Here is a 14,007-nt window from a genome sequence, read left to right as displayed (position 1 = left end):
TTTCTTCCACAGGAGAGTCATCTGGTGTTTTAATTTGTGCACCTACTGGAACCATCGTGTCCTGTTTTTGTAAATGTTTTGATATTGTTTGCTGTTTTTGGGGCATTCAGTAGATATGTCTCTCGTGTACTGATTGTAGATTTGTTTGTTTCGTCCCGGCTGTTTTGTCTCCCACTGGACGCTCCATGAGGCTGCTTTCTCATACCCCCGTTTGCTGGTCTCTGATAGGAGTCCAAGATGGTGGATCCGCGCTGCGTTAGCTGGTAGGGGACCTCTGCGTGAATCTCTCCTCACTCTCCGTTCTCTTTCAGTATTCTCACTCCATTTGGTGCTCGGCTGAGTTCTTTAACTCTTCATTTGATGTTAGGGTTTCAGGATTGTTGCATTCTCTGTTTGGCTTAGTTTTTCGGATCTTTGCTGTGGAGGGACGGCGTGGTGCTTTTGCCTAGAGCACCATCTTGCCGGAACCTTCAATTGGAACTGGATTTTTTATTTTAATTAACTCAGTTTAAATTGAATAGCTACATGTCACTAGTAACTTCCTTATTTGGATAACAAAGCTATGATTACCCTACGAGATAATCACCAAATCCATGGATTTTGGTCCTTAATGCACTTCCCTCCTTGCAGGTGGATATTAAAAAACTACATGCATCTTCTGGCCTTTGCATTTGCCATTGAGGATAGCAACAGGAACCCTCATCTCCTGCCGAACACTTCCTTAGGATATCACATCTACAATGCCTATGATGGTGATAAAAGAACCTTGGAGATCTCCCTGATGTTGCTGTCAGGTCTGCCAGACCATCCCCAAATTCAACTGTGAGAAGCAGAAGACGGCCATGGCAGTCATTGCAGGAACCATACCAGCATTTTCTTCACAGATGGAGACACTGCTGGAACTCTGCAAGTTCCCATAGGTGGGAATTAGGGTGGAGCGGGGCATGGCTGTAAAGGTGTCTTCTCCAGAGCCATAATCTTGCAGTAGAATAAATTAGGAAGACAGAATGTCCTTAAGCATCTCTCAAAGTGGAAAACTAGAATGCACAGAACTCTGGGTGTGATGTGATCTTTCTTGGAGGTGGCAATGACAGTTAAAGAAAATTAAAACTTTACTGTAAGAAGTAAGCCTCAGTAAACCAAAAAACAAAACCCGTTGCCGTCGAGTCAATTCCAACTCCAAGCAACCCTAAAGGACAGGGTAGAAATGCTCCGTAGTGTTTCCAGGGAGTGGCTGGTGGATTTGAACTGCCGACCTTTTGCTTAGCAGACAGGTAGCACTTGCAAGATGCCAAAAACTGAATATGGAATGAAAAAACCCTCTCCTCTTGAATTCTTTTTTTTTTTTTTTTTGACATCCTTCTGTTGGTTTTAATTTTATTTTGGAAACTTTATACACTTATACAATATATAAAAAAGATAAAATACTGAATTCCAGTTTATTTACATGGTGTAAAATCTCCAATAACAGAAGTTTCCCATTATGAAAGATGACGTTAAGTAGAGCAGAAATACTGCCCATTATAGACAATTCGATAAAATGTGGTCTATTTCAGGATTCTCCACTGCACAGGAAATCTCTGGTTTGGCTTGTCTGACGCAGCGAATGCCCGCTGCTTCACATTTATGACTGTGTATGCTCTTTCCGTCTACTCAGACAGACTAAAAAGGGAGTGTGATGGAGTGGGAGTTGGCCCCACTCAACTTCCACCAGGAAAGATTGGGCTTACCTGCTCTTTTAATAGCTCAGGATCGACTCTTCAATGACAATAGTTCTTCTAGTGTAGGCTTCAACTTCTACAAAAATATGTTGGAATTCATATTTGTCACTCTCTGGGTTCTCCTTTACTTCCAGGTGTATGGTCCGGCGCTTCCCCAGCTCGAAGCCCTCGATGTAGAACTTGAGGCACATGCGCACAGCCAGTCTTCAGCTTACTGAATGAAACTGACATGCTGCCAACTCCTGCATGGTGCCGTCTCCCCATAGCCTTTAGTCGGCTCACTAAAAACACCTACCACCTCAGGATGTAATCTGCATTTCTCTAAGTCTTTCCCATATATCTTATTAGGGCTGGATGAAGAGAAAAGTTCTCTAAAAATCATGTAAAACAAGCTACTTGCAATGCTGATTCCAGTGAGCACCAATATTAAGTAGGTAAAATCTCTTCCAGCTTCTTTCACTTTCTGTGATGTTGAGACAGCAATCTCCCCTCTCAGACTTCTGTGCACAGACATTTGTTTGCTGCCATCCTCCTTCGCTCTCCAGAGGCCCTGTCCCTGCCTCCAGATAGTTCATGGGATGACCCCAAGGATACCTCTGGGCTGCACAGTTTTATGCTGTTCTGGCAGCCCCCATTTTCAAGCTGGGCTCAGTCTTTAAGCAAGCTTTGTTAAGCATGAAGTGGGGCCAAACCGTTGCACACCTTGGGACCAGTGCAGCTTCTCCCTATGCTGCACAGCTCACAGAAGACTGCAAATCACAGTCACAAAGAACTGCTTCCCTTGGGGACGAGGCCAACTACAACCAGCAAAGCTTCACTGCCCACTGCACACCCACCTGACACAGGCTGGTCCATACATCCACATTGGGATTCCACTCAGCGTGTATGGCAAACACGCCTGTGAAGAACAAATTTGTGAAGGGAGTCCCAGCATTCTTGAAGACTGCTGTGATTGCTATTTTATGTAAGTCAGATTTGACAGTGGGGACTACCCTAACTGAATTATGACACCTAACTACAGTGGGGCTGATTGGACCCCGTGGTAGTAGGGGCCAAGTGGTGGCACTCAATGAACAAAGACAAGGTGGGCGCGGTTACAGTAATGGACAGTGGAGTCAAAGCAGTAATCAGAGTAGTCTGACTCCTATGGACTTATGGCATTGGCTACTTAGTCACGGTGTCCCTAGGAGTGAAACAGATAGGAAATCTACTAAATATTTACTTAATCTGTACAAGCAGATGAATTCTAGGCCAAGGAAACAGCAGCCTAACTCAAATGGCCAGAATAGAGAGTCATAGTCCCTCAGTCAATTCCCAGACTTGAGTGAATTTAAAGACCCACAACCCCTTGATTGAAGGGGAGGATGGATCCCCTTGAGGAAGGACTCCAATACACTGCCAAAAACTTTTACTGTTAATCTTTCTCCCAGCCTTCCCCAAAGGAATCTACCACCTTTTACAAGAGGGACTGTTCACTGGGGAAAAGGAAATAATCAGACTTTTTGGAGATTACTGGATACTGGCTCTGAACTGACACTAATTCCAGGAGACCCAAAACATTGCTGTGGCCCAGCAGTCAGAGTGGGGGCATATGGAGATCAGGTTATTAATGGAGTCTTAGTGCATGTCTGTCTCACAGTAGGTCCAGTGGGTCCCCAAACCCATCCTGTAGTGATTCATCAGTTCTAGACTGCATAATTGGAATAGATATACTCAGCAACTGGCAGAATCCCCACATTGGATCCCTGACAAATGGAGTTAAGGGCTGTTACGGTAGGAAAAGCCAAGTGGAAGCCATTAGAACTGCCCCTACCTAGGAAAACAGTAAATCAAAAGCAATACCACATTCCTGGAGGGATTGCAGAGATTACTGCCACTATCAAGGACTTGAAGGATGCAGGGGTGGTGATTCCCACCACACCCCAGTCAACTCACCTATTTGGCCTGTGCAAAACACAGATGGATCTTGGAGAATGACAGTCGACTATCAAAAACTTACCCGGGGGTGACTCCAATTGCAGGTGCTGTTCCAGATGTAGTTTCATTGCTTGAGCAAATTAATACATCTCCTGGTATCTGGTATGCAGTTACTCATCTGGCTAGTGCCTTTTTCTCCATACCTATTTTGAAGGACCATCAGAAGCAGTTTGCCTTCAACTGGCAAGGCCAGCAATACACCTTCAGATGCTTACCTCAAGGCTACATCAGCTCTCCAGTCCTATGTCATAATTTAGTCTGCAGTGACCTTGATCACCTTTCCCTTCCACAAGATGTCACACTGGTCCATTACATCAATGACATTATGCTGATTGGACCTAGTAAGGAAGAAGTGTCAATGACTCTGGACTTATTGGTAAAACATTTGTTTGCTAGGGGGTGGGAAATTAATCTGACAAAAATTCAGGCACCTTCCACCTCAGTGAAATTTCTAGGGGTCCAGTGGTGTGGGGCATGCTGAGGTCTTCCTTCTAAAGTGAAGGATAAGTTATTGTGTCTGGCTTCTCCCACAACTAAAAAGGAGGCACAATGCCTACCTAGTGGGCCTCTTTGGATTTTGGATGCAACATAGTCCTCATTTGTGTGTGCTACTCCGGCCTATTTATCAAGTGACTCGAAAAGCTGCTAGTTTTCAGTGGGGCCAAGAACAAGAGAAGACTCTGCAATAGGTTCAGGCTGCGTGAAAACCGCTGTGCCCCTTGGGCCATATGATCCAGCTGATCCAATAGTGCTTGAAGTGTCTGTGGCAGAGATGCTGTTTGGAGTCTTTGGCACCACTCGCTATTAACCCTAGTGACCCACTCGAAAGATTTATGCTTCCTGTACCCACGACCTTATGTTCTGCAGGCCTAGAGGTCTTAGTCCCACCTGAAGACACATCACTGATTCCACTGAATAGGAAGCTAAGAATGCCACTTGGCTACTTTGGGCTCCTTATGCCTCTGGATCAACAGGCAAAGAATGGAGTTACCGTTCTGGCTGGTGTGATTGATCCTGATTACCAAGAGGAAATTGGATTGATATTATATAATGGAGGTTAAGAAGAGTATGTCTGGAATGCAGGAGATCCTTTAGGGCATCTCTTAGTACTACCATGCCCTGTGATTAAAGTCAATGGAAAACTAAAAACAAAACAAATCCGTTGCTATCGAGTTGACTCAGACTCATAGTGACACTATAGGACAGAGTAGAACTGCCCCATAGAGCTTCCAAGGAGTGCCTGGTGGATGCAAACGGCTGACCTTTTGGTTAGCAGCCATAGCACTTAACCACTATGCCTCCGAAGTTTCCAAATGAAAATGGCTCAACAGATCCAACCTTGGGGTTGACATTGTAAAGGTTTTTAGAGACTAGATAACCAAACCAAGACCTGTTGCCGTTGAGTTTATTCTGACTCATAGCAACTTTATAGGACAGAGAAGAACAGAGTTTCCAAGGACCACCTGGTGGATTTGAACTGCCAACCTTTTGGTTAGCAACCGTAGCTCTTAACCACTACACCACCAGGGTTTCCAAATGGAAAACTACAGCAATCCAATTTCGACATGACTACTAATGGCCCAGATCCTTCAGGAATGAAGCTTTGGGTCACCGCACCAGGCAAAGACCCTTGACCAGCTGAGGTGCTTGCTGATGGCAAAGGGAATACGGAATGAGTAGTGGAAAAAGGTAGTTCTAAATACCAGTTACGGCTACCTGACCAGTTACACAAATGAGGACTGTAATTGTTATGAGTATTTCTGCTTTGAATGTGTCAAATATTTTTGTTTTCTTCACTTACAAACTGTAAGATGAAAACAGGGCTAGTGCATTTTCGGTAGTATGTGTGTTTGTTGTATCATGTTAGGTGCAAGTATGATTTTATAATTGTCTTTATTCAGAGATTATGTATGGTTGAAGGAGATGTGTACAGGTGCCAACTTGACAAGGGGTGGACTGTGATGGTTAAGGTTGTGTGTCAACTTGGCTGGGCCATGATTCTCAGTAGTTTGGCAGTTGTATGATGTGATTACCTCCATGATGGGATCTGCTGTGAGTAGCCAATCAGTTGAAAGGGAATTTCCTTGGGCGTGTGGCCTGCATCAAATATAAGTGGACATTCTGGCAAGGCTAGTGAGCTTTTTGCTCGCGCTGGATCCTGCAGCTGGCTCATGTTCATCTGACCTCTGGTTCTTGAGACTTGAGCTAGCAGCTTACCTGTGGTCTTGTCTGCTGATCTTGGGATTCATTGATCTTCGCAGCCTGTGAGCAACAGCCTTGCTCTCTGACCTGCCGATTTTGGGTTCGTCAGTCCCTGTGGCTACGTGAATCAGGAGAAGCATCTATACTGACCCATGGACTTGGGACGTTCAGCCTCTACAAGTGCGTGAGCCATTTCCTTGATATAAATCTCTCTATATATTTATATGCTTTACTGGTTTTGCTTCTCTAGAGAACCCAGCCTAAGACACCACCCATGTCTTGTAGTGCTTGCATGTTTTCATTTTTCGAACCATATATATTTCTTTTATTGTGGTAAATATATATATAACATAACATTTGCCATTTCAACATTCTTCATATGTACAATGCAATGACATTGTCTGTTCATCATGGTGTATAACAATCACCACAATCCATTTCTACATTTTTCCATCACTCTTAACAGAAGCTCAGTGTCCTCTAAGCAATGAGTTCCCTTTCCACCTCCCTTCTGCATTCCCTGGTAAAGACTAATCAATTTAAGTCTGCATATACTTTTATTCAACCTTTATCTTGCTATTGTATATAAACAGATCCTCATTTTAAAATATTTTCTAAGAATATTCATCTCCCAATCCCCAATTATTAATGATTTTTCCTAGTGTAGTTTTTATTGAATATGAAATTTCCTTATAAACTTTCATATACCTCTCATTTTTCTATCCCCCTAGTCTTTTTGATCTATTCATGCATCACTAACACACTGTTTTAATGATACAGGCTGTCAGACAGCACCCCGATAAATTCATTGAAACAGTCACACAGAATTCACAGAAACACTGTACCTGCAGTAACAGCTTTTAATATAAACAGAAAAGGATATAACAGAAAGACACAAATGAAGAAATGCATAGGGTGAGGTCCGGGAGGGGTCCCAGTACAAAGTGCACTCATCCTCCCGAAAACAGATGTTCACTCACACCAATCAGCAGTATTCTAACAGGTTAAATGTCAGGAATGTCAGTAACAGGATACAACTCAGGATCAACATTAGGATAAATATCAGGATATGTCTTTGAGCATAACTGCTCTGGAGGGGAGCACGGTCACTTGGGCTCATGGGGTGGTCTGCTGTTCTCAGGGTGTGACCCTCTGCTCTAGGGGCATGGCCCACTGCATGAGACATGCCCCCGTTCCAGGCGTGGCCCCTGCTCCAATTGCAGCTTTCTGCTCTCGGGACACGGCCTTCTGCCCTAGGGGCATGGCCCTCAGCTTTTCCTGGACCTGCTCCTTGTCTCAGAAATTTCTGGCACCATTGCAGGCATGGCTGCCATCTCAGCCCAAAGAGTGTCACAACTAAACTCCAATCCTTCCCTGCTGCTGCCTAGTACAGCTCTCAACCCACAGCTTTGGGACAGCTCTGCTCTAGAATAACTCTGCTTCTCTGATGGCTCTTATCTACAGCTCAAAATTCAACAATAAGGAAAAAAAACAAATTACAAAACGGGCAAAAGTTCTGAACAGACATTTCACGAATTATATAAATGACAAATAAACATATAAAAAAATCCTCAACATCTCATGTCCTTAGAGAACTGCAAATTTAAAAAGCAATGAGATACCACTACACATCTATTAGAATGGCTAACGTCTAAACCACTGACAACACCAAATGGTAGTGAGGATGTGGAGCTACAGGAACTCTCACTCATTGCTGGTGGGAATGCAAAAAGGTTCAGCTACTTTGCAAGGCAATCTGGCAGTTTCTTACAAAGCTACACATAGGCTATCCATATGACCCAGCAACCATGCTCCTCCGTTCTTATCCGAATAATTTGAAAACGTCTGTCCTCATAAAAACCTGAATGAATACCTACAGCAGCTTTATCTACAACTGCCAAAAATTGGATGCAACCAAGGTGCCCTTCAATGGGTGATGGGAAAAACAAACTGTGGTACATCTACACAATGGAATATTATTCCACGATAAAAAAGAAGCTATCAAGCCATGGACTGATAGGAATGAATCATAAATGCATATTGTGAAGTCAACGAAGACACTATGGAAAAGACAAAGAGACAATAAAAAGGTCAGTGCCAGGTGTTTGGGGGCAGGGGAGGGAAGGCCCCCAATGCCACACACCCTCATGCTGGGCTGCCCTTTTCCACTCCAGCTGGGAATGTGAGAATGCTGGAGCAGATGGATGTCTGAAGCACAGCTTCCGGGACAAAAGGAGGGAGAGAAGGAGGCTGTGAGGCACCAAAGGTGCCCCTAGGAGGCTCTCCTCCCAGGTATGCAACCAACAGAGGGGTCCCCAGCTGCACAGGAGTGGCTGTGCAGTCCCCATAGGTAATATTTAAAATGATACCAATACAAATGTTAAAAACACATACATGTGCACGGAAAACACCTGGTCACAGACGGCCACACTAAGTGCAGAGTTTATGCCAGGGAGTTGGGAAGGGAGGAGACTCTCACTTTCTTTTACATGTTTGTAAACCATTGTACGTATTAACTCGTCTTCATGTGCATTTTGTCATTTTTTACATAATTCTTTTAGTGCAAGAGGCTGGCTTTTGAAACTAGCATTTTTGATAAAGGAAGGTTAATAAGGGCCAATTCCCCAGAAGGGTTGGGCCGGCTGAGGAGGCGTGAGCGACGGGCTTGGACCTGCATGGGGCAGGGACTTTTAACGTCTGCAGTGACCTGCCCGGCTGTCCCCTGGCCCATGTGTGGAGGGTGGGGTGAGGAGAAGTGCTGGAAAGGACGAGAAGCACAGGTCTGAATTGGAAAGACGGAAACTCACTCACTGCGGGGGACCTTTGCTCATAGCAGTGGGCTTCCAGGTCAGCAGGACACTGTGTGCAAGTGGGACACAGGCAGGGCAATGAAGAGCGGGGCGTGGACAGTGATCAGGTCAGGGCAGGAAGCCTGTTTGAACTGGGTGGGCCCATGCAGGCATGGGGCCTGGATGGGAAGCTGAGTCAGTATGGGACGGGACCTAATCTTTCTCCTAACCCCCACCCATGCAGGCCCCTCCCTGACTTTCCTCGTCTGCAGGTCCTTAATCCCAACAGAATTTGATTCTTATACTCATCCATTGGAATCTTTGGTGTGCTGTGGATCAGGGATGCTGCCTGCCTATTTTAAGTTAATGTCTCAAACAATTTAGTGTCAAAGACTAGTATCGTGTGGGCCACATATATTGGAAGCTTAGACATTTTCCTCATAAAACGGGAAAAAAGGTCAAATCAAATGCCTTTCTGAGGGCAGGTGGAGACTTGCACCCTGTGTGGCAATGAGGTGGGTGTGACTGACATCAGGTGCTGGGACATTGGCGCAGGCCTGATAAGCGGTGGTGGTGGGATTGCAAGCAGTCCTTGGAAAAACTGTTATCACTATGGAACTAGTCTTATTTTCAGGAGAAACTACAGTCCTAGGTAAGCTTTCATGACCTTCATTTGCTGATGTGGCACAACTCAAAATGAGAAAAAACAGCTGCAAACATCCATTAATAATCGGAACGTGGAATGTATGTATGAATCTAGGAAAATTGGAAACCATCAAAAATGAAATGGAATGCATAAACATCGATATCCTAGGCATTAGTGAGCTGAAGTGGACTAGCACTGGCCATTTTGATTTGGACAATCATATGGTCTACTATGCCGGCAATGACAACTGGAAGAGGAATGGCATTGCATTCATCATCAAAAAGAACATTTCAAGATCTATCCTGAAGTACAAACCTGTCAGTGATAGGATAATATCCATATGTCTACAAGGAAGATGAGTTAATACGACTATTATTCAAATTTACACACAACCACTAAGGCTAAAGATGAAGAAATTGAAGATTTTTACCAGCTTCTGCAGTCTGAAATTGATCGAGCATGCAGTCAGGATGCATTGATAATTACCGGGGATTGGAATGCGAAAGTTGGAATCAAAGAAGAAGGATTGGTAGTTGGAAAATATGGCCTTGGTGATAGAAATGATGCCAGAGATTGCATGATAGAATTTTGCAAGACCAACGACTTCTTCATTGCAAATACCTTTTTTTCACCAACATAAACGACATCTATACATCTGGTCCTTGCCAGATGGAATACACAGGAATCAAACCGACTACATCTGTGGAAAGAGACGGTGGAAAAGCTCAATATCGTCAGTCAGAACAAGGCCAGGGGCCCACTGTGGAACACACCATCAATTGCTCATATGCAAGTTCAAGTTGAAACTGAAGGAATTAGAATAAGTCCACGAGAGCCAAAGTACGACCTTGAGTATATTTCACCTGAATTTAGAAATCATCTCAAGAATAGATTTGCTGAAGACCAGACGAGCTGTGGAATGACATCAAGGACATCATACATGAGGAAAGCAAGAGATCGTTAAGAAGACAGGAAAGAAAGAAAAGACCAAAATGGATGTCAGAAGAGACTCTGAAATTTGCTCTTGAACGTCGAGTAGCTAAAGCAAATGGAGGAACTGATGAAGTAAAAGAACTGAAGATTTCAAAGGGCAGCTCGAGAAGACAAAGTATTATAATGACACGTGCAAAGAGCTGGAAATAGAAAACCAAAAGGGAAGAACACGCTTGGCATTTCTCAAGCTGAAAGAACTGAAGAAAAAATTCAAGCCTCGAGTTGCAATACTGAAGGAGTCTATGGGGGAAAATATTAAATGACACAGGAAGTATCCAAAGAAGATGGAAGGAATACACAGAGTCATCATACCAAAAAGAACTGGTTGACATTCAACCATTTCAAGAGGTACCATATGATCAGGAACCGATGGTACTGAAGGAAGAAGTCCAAGCTGCACTGAAGGCATTGGCAAAAAACAAGGCTCCAGGAATTGACAGAATATCAATTGAGATGTTTCAACAAACGGATGCAGTGCTGGAGGTGCCAAGAAGATTGGAAGACATCTACCTGGCCAACTGACTGGAAGAGATCCATATTTATGCCTATTCCCAAGAAAGGTGGTCCAACCGAATGCGGAAATTATCGAACAATATCATTAATATCATATGCAAGTAAAATTTTGCTGAAGATCATTCAAAAGCGGATGCAGCACTGTATCGACGGAACTGCCAGAAATTCAGGCTGGATTCAGAAGAGGGCGTGGAAGCAGCGATATCATTGCTGATGTCAGATGGATCCTGGCTGAAAGCAGAGAATACCAGAGAGATGTTTACCTGTGTTTTATTGACTATGCAAAGGCATTCACCTGTGTGGATTATAACAAACCACAGAAAACATTGCGAAGAATGGCAATTCCAGAACACTTAATTGTGCTCATGAGGAGCCTGTGCATAGACTAAGAGGCAGTTGTTCAAACAGAACAAGGGGATACTGTGTGGTCTGAAGTCAAGAAAGGTGTGCATCAGAGTTGTATCCTTTCACCATATCTATTCAATCTGTATGTGGAGCAAATAATCCAAGAAGCTGGACTCTATGAAGAACTGGGCATCAGGATTGGAGGAAGACTCATTAACAACCCGTGATATGCAGATGATACAACCTTGCTTGCTGAAAGTGAAGAAGACTTGAAGCACACTGATGAAGATCAAAGATTATAGCCTTCAGTATGGATTATACCTCAACATAAAACAAAAATCCTCACAACTGGACCAATGAGCAACATCACGATAAACGGAGAAAAGACTGAAGTTGTCAAGGATTTCATTTTACTTGAATCCTCAAACAATGCCAATGGAAGCAGCAGTCAGGAAATCAAAAGACACATTGCATTGGGCAAATCTGCCACAAAAGACCTCTTTAAAGTGCTGAAAAGCGAAGATGTCACCTTGAAGACTAAGTTGCGCCTGACTCAAGCCATGGTATTTTCAATCGCATCATATGCACGTGAAAGCTGGACAATGAATATGGAAGACTGAAGAATTGACACCTTTGAACTGAGGTGTTGGCAAAGAATATCGAATATACCATGTACTGCCAAAAGAACAAAAAATCTGTCTTGGAAGAAGTACAACCAGAATGCTCCTCAGAACCAAGGATGGCGAGACTACGTCTTACATACTTTGGACATGTTATCAGGAGGGATCAGTCCCTGGAGAAGGACATCATGCTTGGTAAAGAACAGGTCAGTGAAAAAGAGGAAGAGCCTCAACGAGATGGACTGACACACTGGCTGCAACAATGGGATCATGCATGACAGTGATTGTGAGCATGGCACAAGACTGGGCAGTGTTTTGTTCTGGAGTACACAGGGTTGCTATGAGTCAGAACCAACTTGATGGCACCTAACAACAACAGGTAAGCACAGTGGTTGTAGGATGGCATTTTCATGAGGTTCACTCAGCCTGATGAAGAGGGGGCCCCTCTAATGTGGAGAGCAGTGTGAGCCCCATCTTGGACCAAGTGCAAGTGAACATCCAGTGGCTTGAATGTCCGAACATTATAGTGTCACTATGAGTTGGAATCCACTTGCCTGCAATGGGTATATAGGCTGAGAGCACAAATGTGGTGAGATCTCTGGGACAGCAACAGGCTAGGGCATCTGGGGGTAGGGCCGAGAGGTTTTGTAGATTTGGGGCAATCCATGCAGGAAAGGTGTTATTTTTTCATTTTTAAGAACGAAGAAATAGAGGCACAGCAAGTCCAGTAACTTGCTCTTGGTCACTGTCTTGGTCATCTAGTGCTGCTATAACAGGAATACCACAAGTGGATGGCTTTAACAAAGAGAAATTTATTCTCTCACAGTCTAATAGGTTACAAGCCTAAATTCAGGCTGTCAGCTCCAGAGGAAGGCTTTCTCTCTCTGTTGGCTCTGGAGGAAGGTCCTTGTGATGTATGTCTCCCTTTGGCCCAGGAGCATCTCAGCGCAGGAACCTCGGGTCCAATGTGCTCAGTGCTCTGCTCCCGGCACTGCTTTCTTGGTGGTATGAGTGTTCCATGTGTCTCTGCTCACTTCTCTCTTTTATATCTCAAAAGAGATTGGCTTAAGACACTATCCAATCTTATAAACCTCATCAGTATAACTGCCACTAATCCATCTTATTAGATCATAGTGATTTAGTTTACAATACATAAGGAAATCACACCAGATTACAGAATGATACACAGTCATACAATATTGGGAATCATGACCCAGCCAAGTTGACAGATATTTTGGGGGGACACAATTGAATCCATGACATGCCACCCTCTGGCCCCCCAAAATTCATGTCCTTACCACCTGTAAAACATACTCACCTCATCATAACAAAAGTCTTAAATAAACTCCAAGACCAAATCCAAAAAATTCCTCTTCATCTGTGAAATCTAGAATACAAGTTATCTGCCTCCAAATGTGCAATGGCAGAACAGGCACAAGCTAGACATTTCCATTACCAATGGGAGAAACTGGAGGAAAAGAAGGGATAACAGACACTGAGCAAGTCAGCAGAAAACACATTACATTAGCCCTCAAGGTTTGAAAATAATCCTGTGTTCTTGGAGACCGTTCACACAATAGCCCTGCCCTCCAGGCTCTAGGTATTGGCCAGTTTCCGGATTCTTAGTGGAGGCCCTTGGCCCTGGGCTTCAGCTCTGCCTTCCAGGCCCACTGGGACAGCAACTCTGCTCCCTCAGCTTTAGGTGCACTATTCTAGTCAATCGCAATGACAACTCCACCCTTAGAAACACCAGAGACCATGGCTCCACCCTTTGAAACCCCAGAGGTCCTGGCCATACCTTTTGAGACAGGCAGCTTGACTCCTTGTGTTCTTTGTCCCTTCAGCTTCTGCTTTCTGTGGCCTCTTGGTCCTCGGGCTTCACGGTTGCATCTGCTCTGCTGGGGCAAGTGTTCCAAAGTGCGGTAGCTCCACCGATAAGTGCCCAGAGGCACCCCACTCTGCCAGAAAGCCTCCTGTGCACAGGCAGTCAGCTCTCTTGCTCCATGGGTTGGCAAGCTTAGCTCCACAAGTGTTCCAAAGCTCGGTAGCTCCACCAATAAGTACCCAGAGGCACCCCACTCTGCCAGGAAGCCTCCTGTGCACAGGCGCTCAGCTCTCTTGCTCCATGAGTTGGCAAGCTTAGCTCCCTTGATAAGTGGCCAGAGGCACCCCACTCTGCCAGGAAGCCTCCTGTGCACAGG

General features: G+C 44.4%; 1 pseudogene; it reads right to left on the bottom strand.

Annotated features, from left to right (window-relative positions):
* Positions 1-1,402: 1,402 nt before the first annotated feature.
* LOC101355120 (mitochondrial import inner membrane translocase subunit Tim21 pseudogene) lies at positions 1,403-7,163 on the bottom strand (annotated as a pseudogene).
* Between the last annotated feature and the right edge of the window lie 6,844 nt (positions 7,164-14,007).

Source organism: Trichechus manatus, unplaced genomic scaffold (genome assembly GCF_000243295.1).
Source record: "Trichechus manatus latirostris isolate Lorelei unplaced genomic scaffold, TriManLat1.0 scaffold00111, whole genome shotgun sequence".
In the NCBI taxonomy this organism is placed as follows: Eukaryota; Metazoa; Chordata; class Mammalia; order Sirenia; family Trichechidae; genus Trichechus; species Trichechus manatus.
Note: the sequence above shows the minus strand (reverse complement) of the source record. Positions and strands in the feature narration are given on the sequence as shown.